Source organism: Heptranchias perlo, chromosome 2 (genome assembly GCF_035084215.1).
Source record: "Heptranchias perlo isolate sHepPer1 chromosome 2, sHepPer1.hap1, whole genome shotgun sequence".
Taxonomy (NCBI): domain Eukaryota; kingdom Metazoa; phylum Chordata; class Chondrichthyes; order Hexanchiformes; family Hexanchidae; genus Heptranchias; species Heptranchias perlo.
Window position 1 is genome coordinate 87,266,397 of NC_090326.1, and position 15,979 is coordinate 87,282,375.

The window sequence follows — 15,979 nt, forward strand, 5'->3', positions numbered from 1 at the left end:
TACTCTGTAGCTGAACTAACTCCTCCTTGAAGGCCTCCCATTGTTCAATTACTGTTTTGCTTACAAATGTTTGATTCCAATCCATGGCGAGATCCCTTTTTAACTCACTGAAATTAGCCCTCTTCCAGTTAAGTATTTTCACATTTGATTGTTCCTTGTCCTTTTCCATAACTATTCTAAACCTAATGATATTATGATCATTGTTCCCCAAATGCTCTCCCATTGAAACATGCTCCACCTTCTGCACTTTATTTTCCAGAACTAGATCAAGCACTATTTCCTTCCTTGTTGGCTGGAAACACATTGTCCCAGAAAGTTCTCTTGTACACATTTCAGGAATTCCTCCCCCTTTTTGCCCTTTATGCTGTTACTGTCCCAGTCTATATTGGGATAATTGAAGTCCCCCAACTACTCTATAGTTCTTGCATCTTTCTGTAATTTGCCTGCAAGTTTGCTCCTCTATCTCCTTCCCACTATTTGGTGGCCTATAGTATACACCCAGTAGCGTAATAGCTCCTCTATTGTTCCTTAATTCCAACCCAATATGATGATAATGTGTTTATCATACCTGTAACCACCACATGTGGGACATTTATATCAAAAAAAGTTAATTGAGGGATAAAGAAATATCTGTGAATGCCTAGGTTGTCACTTTACAAGTATGTAATATAGAAGTCCTGTGACAAGCTTCTGAGGAAGTCACCATGTTCTGTTTTGATCTCTCACTATTGAAGGAGAAGATAATCCTCTTGTGGTGTAAACTGAAGTAAAGGAGGGATGTCAGAATTGTCAGGCAGTACCAAAGGTGCATGGCACCCACCCACACCAGAATATACAGGTAGAAGCATTTGTCAGAGGAGCAGTGCATGCTGTGGCTTTGCTTTACAAAGGAAGCAGTGAGTGATTTATGACACATACTGCAACCTTAAAGGGGGCTGCTCCTTTTTTATGCTGACTGCTGGGAAGAGGATGGAGAGTTGATCAGAATTATGTGCCGGAATTACCCCCTTTGACGAGGAAACTCCGACTGTGTTGCTGAGGGAAGAGGAAGGTTTCCATTTTTGGAATAGAGGGGAATTCGCCTAGCTGAGCCACTGTGCAACAAGCATCAGGAAGTAGCCAAAAGAGGAAGTGCACTTTTCCTGAGGTCATGAGAGCAGATCAGGAAGATTTTCTCCAGCCTGAGGAAAAGCACCAAAGTATGTTTAATTAAAATGTGCTAACTCAAATTGAATGAATGCCTGTACTATGCATGCACCAAGCACTGAGCTGACAGCATGCTGCAGCATCAGATCCAATGCATGGAAAGCACCAGTACAATATCTTCCATGCCCACGCTACAATGTCTGTAAAGTTTTAGCTGCAACTATCGAAGTTATGCCAAACGTAAGTGTTGCTTAGCTTATTACCAAGCCTATATGGCACCTCCACTACACGTGTAGTTATCCCATCATACAAGGTTGAATGTAGTCTAAGCATTGGAGTACACCTTATGTTATAACCAAATGCTGAAAGCATTTGTTTATATACAAGGATGCTGTCAACAGCCACCGAGAGAGAACCTGCAATGTGGTGGCCTAGCCAACCTACACCACCTCAACCAGCATGAGGAGCTCACCCTACAAATCTGTAAGCCATTGAGAATATGAGTGAAGGAGAATGTAATGGTTTTGTGCCATTCCAAAAAAGTAAGTGTTTTTTTTAACTACTAACGTCTTAACTGCCCTTCAAGCTCACTCGCTCAGTAGCATGCTGGCACCCAGCAGCAGCATGATATAATAATGGTCTTGCTATTATGGGTGCAACCTTGCCTCACACACCCCATGCTAGTAAATGTTCATTTTCTTTTTCTGTAGGGACACCTTAAGATAACATCTCTTTCAGCAATGAGGAGCAGGAAGCTGGCACTTCACACAAGCGCCTGTCAAACACTCTAAACCTTGTGAGCACTAGCTCACATACAGTCACCTCAGGGGATTCTGAAGGGGACTTTCAGAGGTAATATCTGATGAGGCATGCAGCACAAGTGAGGAGGAGCAACTGGAGGGAACAACAAATGATCGTCAACAAAGGGAAGGGAGGGCTAGGGTCGGATGCACATCTGCAGCAGGACCCATGTATCTTGCAGAGGCAGCATATAGAGCTGAACTTATTAATCGACAGAAACTCTTCATGCAGTCTTTTGAGAATCTGCATGGAATGGTAGTGTAGCTCTAACATCTGCGTAGGAATACAAAAGCATTTTGGAGACTTGCAGTCCACCATGGAGTGAGTGGCAATTACATGGCCTTCTGCAGGATGCCCTCAGGGACAGAGAGCCCAAGGGAAAATGCAGTTTTTGCAGAGCAGCACTGTGACTACTCCAATTGAAACCTGGGGCTTCAATTTACAGGAGTCTACCACTCTGGCCTTGTGGGGTTAGGGGATCAGTTTGAGAGGACTTTGAGGTAGGCTTCACATTCCTTAGTGGTGACCAAAGGCCTGTTCCCACACAACTCCCTGATCACCGACAAGGGACACCCAGATGCTGGAGCATGCCAGGAGGAGGGACTGATGAGGCATGACCCATCCATCCAACCTAGCTATCCTCAGAGGACTGCAGAACAAGCAAATAGCAGTGCCATCTGATATCCAAGCAGAAACAGATAAATTGCCACCGCCAATTCACAAGGGCGCCATTGAGAAGCAGCAGCCTGCCACCATACTTGCTCCTGCCACTGAGGTGGCATTTAGACAGAGCATATGATTAGCAAGTAGACGACACACACCCTACACTCTCATCAAGGGCAAGTATCAGGGAAGTAAACACTAAAGCACAGGTACAGAACTTGAGTAGAGAAATAAACTGCTTGCACCCCCTTTGGAATGCACAGTGTAGATTTATTGTCAGAAGAGACATATGAATTTTATAGGCAGTGGGATACAGGCTGAGATGGTAGTAAGGGTGATTTGGCAGAGCATGTTGTTAATGGGGCCCTTAGAATATGTTGGGGACCATAGGACCGTTGGGACCACAAATGCAGCTTTTAAGTGAAAGTCCATGCCAATCTTCCTGGCTGCACATCAGCTTTGCACATTTTGCCTTCCTTCTTTTCTTTTCCCCTTCTCCTCTGCTATCTTCCCCCCCTCCCCTTCTCCTCTGCCACGATTTCATGCTGGCTTTCCTGGCCCTCTGACGAAAGGGTTTCCCCTCTTTGAATAACAAATTATGCACAATACAGCATGTACTGATCATTTTCAACACCAGATAAGGGCTGTAGAGCAGTACCCCATCTGATTTGTCCAGGCAGTGGAATCTCTGTTTCAAAAGAGCAATCGTATGTTCCACAAGAATTCAGGTTGAGGGTATGAGCCTTGTATTTCCATTTGATCTCTTTTTGGATTTCCTCGTTAACATTAACAGCCAGAGCTCCTGGGGATAGGCTTGGTTTCCTATCAGCCTTCCATCCAGTTTGCTCTTTCCTTGAAATAGTGCTGGCATAGTGGATTGTTGCAAAATTAAGGTGTTCTGCTGAGATCATGCCCAACCCCCTCTGCCCAAAAAGTGCTTATCAATATTTTCCTGCGCTGCATCTACCAGACACATGGTTTATAAAATATGACTTAAACAGACTGTGATTTGTTGATCTTGCTGAGATCTTAGCCAATAAAATGTCCTTGCAGCATTATAGTGAGTATTTAAAAAATTTTGAAATGTTCCAGGAAGTGATGGATTTCCCTCCAGGAACTCCCTTTTTCTCTGTTTTAAGCAAGAGTATGACAAGGATATTGAGGAGGAGATGATGGCAGCAAAGACAGTGGATTATCAAAGATGATGTCTAAACCCTACTCATTGACATTCATACCACGTGATATGCATATCTAGGGGGCTATATTAGGATTAAGACTGTGCTCTCCTGGAGGCAATAAGCGAGTTAAGCCAGTCACATTAATCAATTGCCTGTGCACTATTGCATTAAGAAGTCACAGATGCCCTGGCCAAGAATACATCTCAGATTATATTCTTCCCAGTGGAATCTTGCCAAGTAGAGGGATCAACTCGATAAAAGTGGAAGAATTTCCCCAGGATTTTACTAGCTGTGAACACAGCCTTCTCTTGTCCTTGGATCCTCCTCCAAGGCACGTCCCTAGACAGTTGGCCGGTGAAGCAGAGGTCAATTTCAGGCAGCTGCGGCACCAGCAGCAGCACTCGGGTAAGTCCTGGGGGTGAGGACAAGAGCTGACCGGTAGGTGGCGAGTGCAGGCCCGCAGCATCCTGCAGCACTGCTGTGGAGGCAGGAGGAGCACAGAAAAGGAAAAGAAAATCAGGTGAGGTGTAAAACCGGCTGTTAATTCCCCATCATTTATTTTTGCCATGGGTTGAAACATAAAGGGCTCAATTTTAGGGGTCAATTGCGGGTGTGTTGGGGGCGGGGGGCCTCTGAAAATCGCGGAAATCCCGTTCGGGTTCGGAAGCCGGTTCTAACCCGCCGACTTCCGAGTTTCCCAGGGACCCACCTGTATGCGCGAAACCGGAAGTCCCGCCAGCAATTAAAGCCGGCGGGACGACAGTTAATGAGCCAAATGTACCTCATTGAGGTACTTAAGGCACCTTACCCGTGGGTGGCTTGCCCACCGCTTCTGATTCACGCCTGGTAAAACCAGGCATGAAGGGCCGGATCAGAGAAAAAGAAACAAAATAAATTAAATGAAAAACCAAAGAAGGAAGTTAAAACACAAAATGAACCTACCTTTGCACCCTGCTCCGATGTCCGATGTCTCCCTCTCCAATCTCCCCCTCTTCACCACCCCCCCCCCCGATATCCTCCTGATGTCCCACTCTTCAGCCCCCTGATGTCCTCCCGATGTCCCGCTCTTCAACCCCCCAATGTTCCCCTCTTCACCCCCCCCAATATCCTCCCGATGCCCCATCTCCCCCCCCCCCCCCCGATCTACCACTCTCCCCCCCAATCTTCCATTCCAGCGCCGGATGACGTCTCACTCTCTCTCTCTCTCGCCAACCCCCTCCGTTGCAGCTCCTGATGGCAGCCAGCCTGTCAAAACCCAGAGAGTACATTAATCATCAGCAATCACCATGCGATCGCGTCAGAAACAGTAAGTTTTGTTCATGCGGGTTTGCCACGCGCACCTTCACCCCCCCCTCTGCCAACCTGCCACCGTTGCAAAATCGACCCCAAAATTACCACAAAATGTTAACATTTCTACAATTTGATCATGATGTCCTTTTCTCCATTTCAAAAAACACATTTGGCAGTTTCAGAGAAGGTTATCTTGTCTTGCCATTATCTGGGGGAATTATTTACAAAGCTGCTTGATAGTGACCTCTGTTTTTATTGATTTCATCTTCACTCACCTTATTATAAGAATGTGAAATAGGAGCAGGAGTAGGCCATACGGCCCCTCGAGCCTGCTCCACCATTCAATGAGATCATGGCTGATCTTCAACCTCAACTCCACTTTCCTGCCCAATCACCATATCCCTTGGTTCCCTTAGAGTCCAAAAATCTATCGATTTCAGCCTTGAATATATTCAACGACTCAGCATCCACAGCCCTTTGGGGTAAAGAATTCCAAAGATTCACAACCCTGAATGAAGAAATTTCTCCTCATCTCAGTCCTAAATGGCCGACTCCCTTATTCTGAGACTATGCCCCCTAGTTCTAGAGACTCCAGCAAGGGGAAACAACCTCTTAGCATCTACCCTGTCAAGCCCTCTCAGAATCTTAATAAATCAATAAAGGCCAACATACCATTTGCCTTCCTAATTGCTTGCTGTACCTGCATGTTAACTTTCTGTGTTTCGTGTACAAGGTCACCCAAATCCCTCTGAACACCAACATTTAATAGTTCCTCACCATTTAAAAAATATTCTGTTTTTCTATTCTTCCTACCAAAGTGAATAACCTCACATTTCCCCACATTATACTCAACCTTCTTGCTCACTCACTTAACCTGTCTATATTTCTTTGCAGATTCTTTGGGCTCGATTTTCCAGTGAAGTAGCGGGTGCGTTGGGGGCAGGGGGGGCTCCGAAAATCGTGGAAATCCCGAGCTGGTTTGGAACCCGGCTCCAACCCGCATACTTCCGGGTTCCTCATTGAAGCGTCTGGATGCGCACACACCTCCCGAATGCGGAAGTCCCACCGGCAATTAAAGCCGGAGGAATGACAGTTAAGATACTTAATTTTGTCCACATTAAGGGAGGGGTCCGATTTTTAAACCTCTTCAGCGTGTTTCCCATGCTGTGGGAAACACTCCACGTTCTACCAGACGTGTTTCAGCCAGCAGCCAGTTGGACATTCAAATGCTAGTTTGACAGATGGGGATAAAAGGTGAGTTATTGCAGCAATGCACTCAGTTCTTTCACACAAACTTTTGGCTGCTAGATCTTTGTGTTTTCACTAAAAATTCTTACTTTCCACTCACAATTCTTCTGTTCACACATATTTAACAATTTTTCGGATCCCCTCAAACTCACACCATCAGGATCGGGGGGGCGCGATGGCTGCATTCACCACTACATCCGAGTACGAGCAACATCACCAGCCTCGCCAGGCATGGCATGCACTTCCACCACTTGCAGCTCCACAACACAGTGCTGCACCACAAGCAACTGCACAAGAGCACGGAGGGCAACAACAGAGAGGGGTGCCACTTGAGGAGGCCCCATCCACATTTGCCACCCACATGGAGGAGGAGGAGGAGGAACTCATGGGCAAAGCAGCGGCTCACCTGGCTGCTCGTGAGGCCAGGGAATCACTGATATGTGAACGGTTCTCCTAACATCAGAAAATGTGAACAGTCCAGCTGTCACACCACCTGGAAAGAGCAGCGCCCACACCAGGCCGCCCATCCCTCCCTGCACAAAACAGTCCTGCAACTACAAATACACCCACTGTAAAGTGACCCAATGGGTGGGCATCAAGTGCCGCCTTGGAAGCCCAGTTGTAAAGTTTCTGTCTGCCTGCTCACCCTGAGTCTGAACGGCTGTTGTCAGGGCCTGAATGGACTCATTTGTGAGCCGTGCTTGAAGCTCAATGGAGGCTAGCCTTCTCTCCATCGCAGACATTCCCGCTCTTACTGTGACACCATCTCAGAGAGTTGTTCACATCCCTGTGACAGTATGTCAGAGATTCCCTCCTGTACCTGTGCCATCATTCCACTCATGCAGGAGTTGGACTCCTCCATCCTCTGCGCTATTGTGGAGAGTGTGCGTGGCACCTGTTCCAGTATCTTGCAAATGTGCTGCTGTCCTTTGATCATTCTTCTTTTAGAGGATGGCCCCCAGGATTCTGCATCTGCGTCCAGCTGAGCAGAGCCTGGAGAGGAGTGTTCCCACCGACGCGGACTCTCCGCAGCTGCCCCTGCCACTAATGTCTGCTCGTGCTCACTTGTGTGTGGTGACTCACCAGGTGCCAACCCAACTAACTGACTACTAGGACCCACTGAGGTGTGTGTATTTGCGCCGGTGAATGGCTCACTAAGATAAGACAGTGCGTCCTCAGAGACTGGCAGGTCCTCTGAGGAATCGCCCTCTGCCATCACAGCGGTTGCTGAAGGCCCTGTAAGAACAGAAGGCAATATTAAGCATCATCACAGATGTGTCATGTTGCGGTGAGCATACTGAGGTGCTGAAGATGGCAAGCATTGTTAACGTCAATTCACATTGCGTGTGATGAACATTAAAGTTGTGTCACCAGACGTTTATGGGTTGCCAGTCTCAGCGTCCCTGATGGACAGGCACTCGAGGGTTTGGCTGAGCTCCAGCGCCTCCTGCTCTGCGTCTGTAAGGACGATGATTTGTTGGGGCCCCTCTCCGGTCCTCACCCTCTCCCGTGCATTCTGAGCTCTCTTCTCCCAGAAGGGGAGAAAGAACAGATGCATGAGTGAGTGATGGTGAAGTGGCCAACCGATGAATTCATTGCTTTGAGTGAGGCTGACCATGAAAGAGGTGCATCAGAGGGTGAATATGAGACAGAGCCATGACAATGGATGAGGATTGGGTTGGGTGGTAGTGGTGGGGCGACTAATGGGGAGGTGAGGAAGTGCTGAGGAAGTGCAGGTAAGTCGAGGAACAGCCTTAAGTGGGTGTGAGGAGTGATGTGATAGAGTAGTGTTGGCAGTGCAGAATGGGGGGTGGGGGCAATGATGTGGAAGACAGAATGTAGGAGATTCAATATGTGTACTCACTTTTGCTGACCTAGTTAGGTAATTGAAGCGCTTCCTGTACTGGACCCAGGTGCGGGAGATGTTGCTGCTGCTGCTGGTGACCTCCTCTGCCACCTTGAGCCAGGCCTTCTTGGTGGCAGAGGCAGGCCACTTCCTCCCATCCGCCGGGTAAAACAGATCCCTCCTCCTCCTCACCCTATCCAGTAGCACCTGGAGTGAGGCATCGTTGAATCTTGGAGCAGCCTTGCCCCTGTGCTGCTCCATTGTGGTGTGTGGGTGTTTGCTCCAGAAAAAGCCATTGAAGCAATGGCCCTTTAAATAGAGCTCCTCCAGCTGGCAGCCTGTGATGCGAGTGCGCAGTCCGCCCGCTGCGCAGCTTTCGGACTGCAAACCCAGAAGCCACGTTAAGTGGCACCAATTGAATCATGATCGCATGGGAAACGGACATTTTTTATTGGTCGGGTTATCCGCGCGCCCATTCACCCCCCCGCTGCCATCCCGCCTCCACTCTAGTATTGGGGCCTTTGTGTCCTCCTTACAGCTTGCTTTCCCACCTAGCTATGTATCATCAGCAAACTTGGATACATTACACTCGGACCCTTCATCTAAGTCATTAATATAGATTGTAAATAGCTGAGGCCCCAGCACCGATCCTTGCGGCATCTCACTAGAAACAGCCTGCCAATCTGAAAATTACCATTTATTCCTACTCTCTGTTTTCTGCCCACTAATCATTCCTCTATCCATGATAATATATTAAACCCCCCCCAACCCCATGAGCCCTTATATTGCGTAACAACCTTTTATAAAACTATGTTGGTTAATCATATTATGATTTTCTAAGTGTCCTGTTACCACGTCCTTAATAATGGATTCCAGCATTATCCCGACGACTGATGTCAGGCCAATTGGCCTGTAGTTCCCTGTTTTCTCTCTCCCTCCTTTCTTGAATAGTGGTGTTACATTTGCTACCTTCCAATCCACTGGGACCATTCTAGAATCGAGCGAATTTTGGAAGATCACATCCAATGCATCCACTATCTCTTTAGCCACCTCTTTTAGAACCCTAGGATGTAGGCCATCAGGTCCAGGGGATTTGTTGGCATTTAGTCCCATTAATTTCTCCAGCACTTTTTTTAACTAATTAATTGCTTTAAGTTCCCCACTCTCATAGACACTTGGTTCCCCATTATTTCTGGTATGTTTTTTGTGTCTTCTACTGTGAAGACTGATACAAAATAATTGTTTAATGTCTCTGCCATTTCCTTATTCCCCATTTTAATTTCTCCTGTCTCAGGCTCTAAGGAACCCATGTTTATTTTTGCTACTCTCTTCCTTTTTACATACTTGTAGAAGCTCTTACAATCAGATTTTATATTTCTTGCTAGTTTACTGTCATTCTATTTTCTTCCTCTTTATCAAATTTGTGGTCATCCTTTGCTGGTTTCCAAAACTCTCCCAATCCTTGGGCTTACTACTCTTCTTGGCAACATTATAAGCCTCTTCTTTTAATCTAATACTATCCTTAACTTCTTTAATTAGCCATGGATGGATCACTTTTCCTGTGGAGTTTTTATTTCTCAATGTAATGTATATTCTTTGAGAATTATGAAATATTTCTTTAAATGTTCGCCATTGCTTATCTACTGGCATATCATTTAATCTAATTTCCCAATCAACCTTAGTCAACTCACCACTCATACCTATGTAATTGGCTTCATTTAAGTTTAAAACTTTAGTTTTGGACTTAAGTATGCCACTCTCGAACTCAATGTGAAATTCTATCATATTATGATCACTCCTCCCAGAGGATCCCTTACTATGAACTTATTAATTGACCCTGTCTCATTAAACAAGACAAGATCTAAAATAGTCTGTTCCCTGGTTGGTTCCATGAGGTATTGTTCTAGGAAACTGTCTTGAATGCATTCCTTGAACTCGTCCTCCAAACTCTTTTACCAATTTGATTTGCCCATTCTTTATGAAGATTAAAATCTCCCACGATTATTGCATCACCTTTATTACAAGCTCCTCTTATTTCTTGTAAGGAGTCGCACAACACCAGGTTATAGTCCAACAGCTTTATTTGAAATCACAAGCTTTCGGAGCTTTGCTCCTTCGTCAGGTGAGTGAAGGGTTCCATAAAGGCACAGCAAATATAGTCAGAGAACAATGCCTGGTGATTACAGATAATCTTTCTAACTGCCCTTTATCACACCTCGGCAGAGAGATAATCACAGCAATCAAAGGAGTGGATGGTGTTCAGACAGGTTAGTCAGGGAAACATTACATCCAAGCCTTAGTGAGGACGAACACCTCGCTAAGGCCATCCCCACGCCTCCACTACTCACCTTCAAACACCGACCTGACCTCAAACAGACCATCGTTCGCAGCAAATTACCCAGCTTTCAGGAGAACAGCGTCCACGACACCACACAACCCTGCCACGGCAACCTCTGCAAGACATGCCAGATCATCGACACAGATACCACCATCACACGAGAGGACACCACCCACCAGGTACATGGTTCATACTTCTGTGATTCGGCCAATGTTGTCTACCTCATATGTTGCAGGAAAGGATGCCCCGGAGCATGGTACATTGGCGTGACCATGCAGACACTGCGACAACGGATGAACGGACACCGCACAACAATCACCAGACAGGAGGGTTCCCTCCCAGTCGGGGAACACTTCAGCAGTCAAGGACATTTGGCCTCCGATCTTCGGGTAAGCGTTCTCCAAGGCAGCCTTCGAGACACACGACAACGCAAAATCGTTAAGCAGAAATTGATAGCCAAGTTCCGCACCCATGAGGACTGCCTCAACCAGGATCTTGGGTTCATGTCATGATACATGTAACCCCACCAGCGAAAAAAAGTTATCTGTTTTTAATACAACTGGTCATTCTCTCTCTCTCTCTGTCTTTCTGGTCTCTCTCTCTCTCTCTGTCTTTGTGATTTGACCCCTTGTGTATTCAGTATTCTTGGATGTAATGTTTCCCTGACTAACCTGTCTGAACACCATCCACTCCTTTGATTGCTGTGATTATCTCTCTGCCGAGGTGTGATAAAGGACAATTTGAAAGATTATCTGTAATCACCAGGCATTGTGCTCTGACTATATATGCTGTGCTTTTATGGAACCCTTCACTCACCTGACGAAGGAGCAAAGCTCCGAAAGCTTGTGATTTCAAATAAAGCTGTTGGACTATAACCTGGTGTTGTGCGACTCCTTACATTTGTCCACCCTAGTCCATCACCGGCATCTCCACATCATGGCTCTTATTTCTTGATTAATACTCTGTTCAACACTATAACTACTGTTAGGGGGTGTGGCAACTACTCCCACCAATGTTTTCTGCCCCTTATTATTTCTTATCTCCACCCATACTGATTCTACTTCCCGATCTTCCGAGCCAAGATCCTTTCTCACTACTGTCTTTATGTCATCCTTTATTATCAAGGCTACCCCTTCTTCTTTTCCATTTTGTCTGTCTTTTTGAAAAGTCAAGTACCCTGGAATAGTTAGTTCCCAACCTTGGTCACCTTGTAATCACATAATGGCTACTAGATCAAATCCATTTATCTCTATTTGTGCCATTTATTCATCTATCTTGTTACGAATGCTTCGTGCATTCAGATAAAGCACCCTTAATTTTAACTTTCTACTATTTTTCCCTGATTTGACCTTATTCACTGATGCACTATTACTGTTACACTTTCTGTCCCTTCCTTGACTTTTCTCTAGATTTTATAAATTTCACAGTACTACTTTTCATTATCTGTCACCTGGGTAAAACAATACATGTCAGGTTGTTTTGAGCATTCCTACTGCTTCCTGAAGTTGATTATAAAATTGCAATTGGTTATGAGATTCAGCAGCAGAACAATTTATTAAAATGACCTGGGATCATGGCTGCCTCTTCAATTTCTGCTTTAACTTGTCAAGCACATCTTTATTAATATGCATTTGTATTCCACTGTCACAAACAGTGCTAAAGGTTAACATCCTCTAGATAACGTAACTGGCTTATGGTCTATTAATTCTGAATATCATTATTTATGTATTCCATAGGATTACAACAATTTTCAATTCAAGTGGCAAGTCATCTTGAAGGCATGATTTTCTTTTTGATAATGTAAACTAGCAAGAACCAATTCCACTTGCAATGCCCCAGCTGCTATTAAGCCAACTCTTGGGATCACTGGTGGCCTTGCGCATGATTTTTATCTGACTTCATCAAAACTTATGTTATAAGATGCACCAAGGATCGTAAGTGTCTCATGGCAATTGTACCAGTTTGTTTGTATGAATTTATTTGTGTCAAACTCATGAAATTACTTTATTTTCAGTTATCCACAAGTATGTACTTGTGAGAATGCTAAGCTATCAGTTTGTTGAATTTCAACAGTTTTTTTTTAACAGATATATCCCGTAACATTTAATTTGACAAGAAGTAGTCCCATGGTTCAGGAGATAGAAATAGTTTATGTAAATAATAGATTTTACTAGCTGTGGACACTGTCCTCTCTCATTATTTCCTGTACACAATACATAGCTGAATAAGTTTTATGATGCAAACAACATATCCTAGAAATTACTGTTTGTAATATTAGTGTAAGCACCCTTTATGCATTTTTATGACATATCCTTGTCCACTATTTTGATTGAGGTGCTAGCTATTTATTTTGAACCAGTTAGCACTGCCATTAAAATAGTGGACAGAAGAATGCCATACAAATATGCTAATGTTCAAACACTTACAAAACAAAGAGTAGTTGGCTGTCAACAAAAACACCTGTTACAAGTAATTCCTGGATATATCAGTATAGCCCTTCCACGAGAAAATTGTGTAATGGCTTCATAAAATATATGTGTAGGTATGCTCTTTCATAGAATATGCATTATTGTCCACTTTCACAAAATGTATATGTAGAGGTTCCCTGTCATAAAATATAGGTGGATGTACACTTCTGAGAATTCAATAAAAACACATGAAAGAAGTAACTTGCTCTGCTTAATGACTATTGCTGTTAATAGATTTTAATTATGTTCAACAAGAACTTGCATTTATATAGTGCCTTTAACTTAGTCCCAGGGTGCTTTAACATAGTCCCAGGCGTGAAAGTATGACAGGTTGCCAGCAATGGAATTTTGGAATAATTGGAGTTTCTACAGAGTAGAGTTTGGGAGGCTGACAAGGAGAGTTGGAGAAGTCAAGCCTGTAGGATATAAAAGCATGGGTAAGAATTTCAACAATGATGGGCATGAGGTAAGGGCAGAGGTGGGCAATGTGTGGACAGAAGTAAGCTGTCTTAGTGATACATAGGAAGTGAGGTTTGAAGCTTAGTTCACAATTGAACAGGGCATTGAGGTTGCACACTGCTGCATTCATAGGAACATAGGAACAGGAGTAGGCCATTCAGCCCCTCTTGCCTGCTCTGCCATTTGATAAGATCATGGCTGATCTGTGATCTAACTCCATATACCTGCCTTTGGCCCATATCCCTTAATACCTTTGATTGCCAAAAAGCTATTTCAGTTTGAGCAAGCAATTGAGGAGGTGTCCAGGAGGCAGTGCAGTGCCCTTGAGACTCCAGAATTCCTCTGGAAGCTTTACAGCCTCACATGCATTCACCCACTAAAAGCTTTGCATTGTACATCTGTTATACATAACTGTCATCATACTCATCCTGGACTATATGTTAATATCTAGGTTTTAAAGCATGTCATAGTAACAAGAGGTAATGTCACCCTTTCTGATTTTTTTCTCAAGGACAAGATAACCCATAATAGCTAGAAGAGAGCTGCAACATATGTTGAACCCCCAACCCTTGGCCCTCTCACTTCCTATGAGGAGGAAGCTCTCCAGATCCTGAGGAGGATAGAATTACCTCCATTCTTTAACCTTTTCCATTAACAATTATTTTTCATCAAACAGGTTCTTAAGAGAATTTTCCAGGTGGTTAAATAAAATATAGCTTTCTGCTTAGGAATAAAACCAACTCATTGGGGAGGAGCATGTTGAAAAATTAGGCCAGCCTGTTTTATTATTTTCTATTTCAAACCTCATGATGCAAATTTCTGCCTAACTTCATGCCCCATTTCTAGCAGGCAAAGGAAATACAATATTCTCTGCTGCGCATCATATTTGCTGGCTTGCTGCCACTACATGCACTGTAATTCTGAACAGAAGAGTTCAATGACATCAGTAAGATAGAAATTGAATCCAGGCCAGCTGCGTAAATGGGATAAAAGAGATGGGTGGTACTTTCGTCCTTTTGTTAAAGCTGCTGTGCTAGAAATTCTCTCAACTCTAAAGGAAGAGAACAACTTGACAAAAAAAGGGACATGTTTTTGCACTATTTTATACTATGCACATAGACACAGAACTCAGGAAATATATATCAATTTTCAACATGATTGAGGTCATAAGTACTCAGCTGTGACTACTTTCTAATTGGTCATTCAGACACCACAACTTAAATCCATCCCACCCTCGAACCTCTTGGCAGCTATAATCACAGATTGTGTTGCCTTGATCTCAAGTATAATCTTAAATACTTAGCTAGTATGAATATTTTGCTGCATGGTTTGATCTAAATCTTAAAAAATATATACTTTCTAAGTTACGATTGGTCACAGTACAGAAATAAAACTTGTGCTTACTGTTATGTTCCGTATAGCAGACTGTAAGTACAGCACTGCTGGTATAAAGCACCAAATACAGAAGCCTTGTTGCCAGCTACAGGCTACTTTGTTTCATCAGTAATCTGGGTCTCTACACTTATTACTATTAAGCACATTCTCAATTAAATGTGAAACATAGAAACATAGAAAATAGGAGCAAGAGTAGGCCATTCGGCTCTTCAGGCCTGCTTCACCATTCAAAATGATCATGGCTGATCGTCTAACTCAGTACCCTGTTCCCGTGTTTTCCCCATATCCTATGATCCCTTTAGCATTAAGAAATATATCTATCTCCTTCTTGAATACATCTAATGACTTGGCCTCCACTGCCTTCTGTGGTAGAGAATTCCACAGGTTCACCACCCTCTGAGTGAAGAAATTTCTCCTCATCTCGGTTCTAAATGGCATACCCCGTATCCTGAGACTGTGACCCCTGGTTCTGGACTCCCCAGCCATCGGGAACATCCTCGCTGCATCTAGATTGTCCAGTCCTGTTAGAATTTTATATGTTTCGATGAGATCACCTCTCATTCTTGTAAACTCTAGTGAATATAAGCCTAGTCGACCCAGTCTCTCCTCATATGTCAGTCCTGCCATCCCAGGAATCAGTCTGGTAAATCTTCCTTGCACTCCCTCCACGGCAAGGACATCCATCCTCAGATAAGGAGACCAAAACTGCACATAATACTCCAGATGTGGTCTCACCAAGGCCCTGTATAACTGCAGTAAGACATCCCGGCTCCTGTACTCAAATCCTCTTGCAATGAAGGCCAACATACCATTCGCCTTCCTAACTGCTTGCTGTACCTGAATGCTCGCTTTCAGCGACTGGTGTACAAAGACACCCAGGCCTCGTTGCACCTCCCCTTTTCCCAATCTATCACCATTCAGATAATAATCTGCCTTTCTGTTTTTACAACCAAAGTGGATAACCTCACATTTATCCACGTTATACTGCATCTGCCATGTTCTTGCCCACTCACCCAACTTGTCTAAATCACATTGGAGCCTCTTTGCATCCTCCTCACAGCTCACATTCTACCCCAGCTTTATGTCGTCTGCAAACTTGGATATGTTACATTTAGTTCCCTCATCCAGATCATTGATATATATTGTG

The 15,979-nt window shown here is 44.2% G+C and overlaps 1 long non-coding RNA gene across 1 annotated transcript; it reads left to right on the forward strand.

Moving 5' to 3' along the window:
• Positions 1–3,783: 3,783 nt before the first annotated feature.
• On the forward strand, positions 3,784–13,114 carry LOC137334058 (uncharacterized). The gene is made up of 4 exons (XR_010966053.1): positions 3,784–4,308; positions 5,973–6,332; positions 10,746–10,899; positions 12,247–13,114. It is a non-coding gene; the product is annotated as an uncharacterized lncRNA (long non-coding RNA).
• The last annotated feature ends 2,865 nt before the right edge of the window (positions 13,115–15,979 follow it).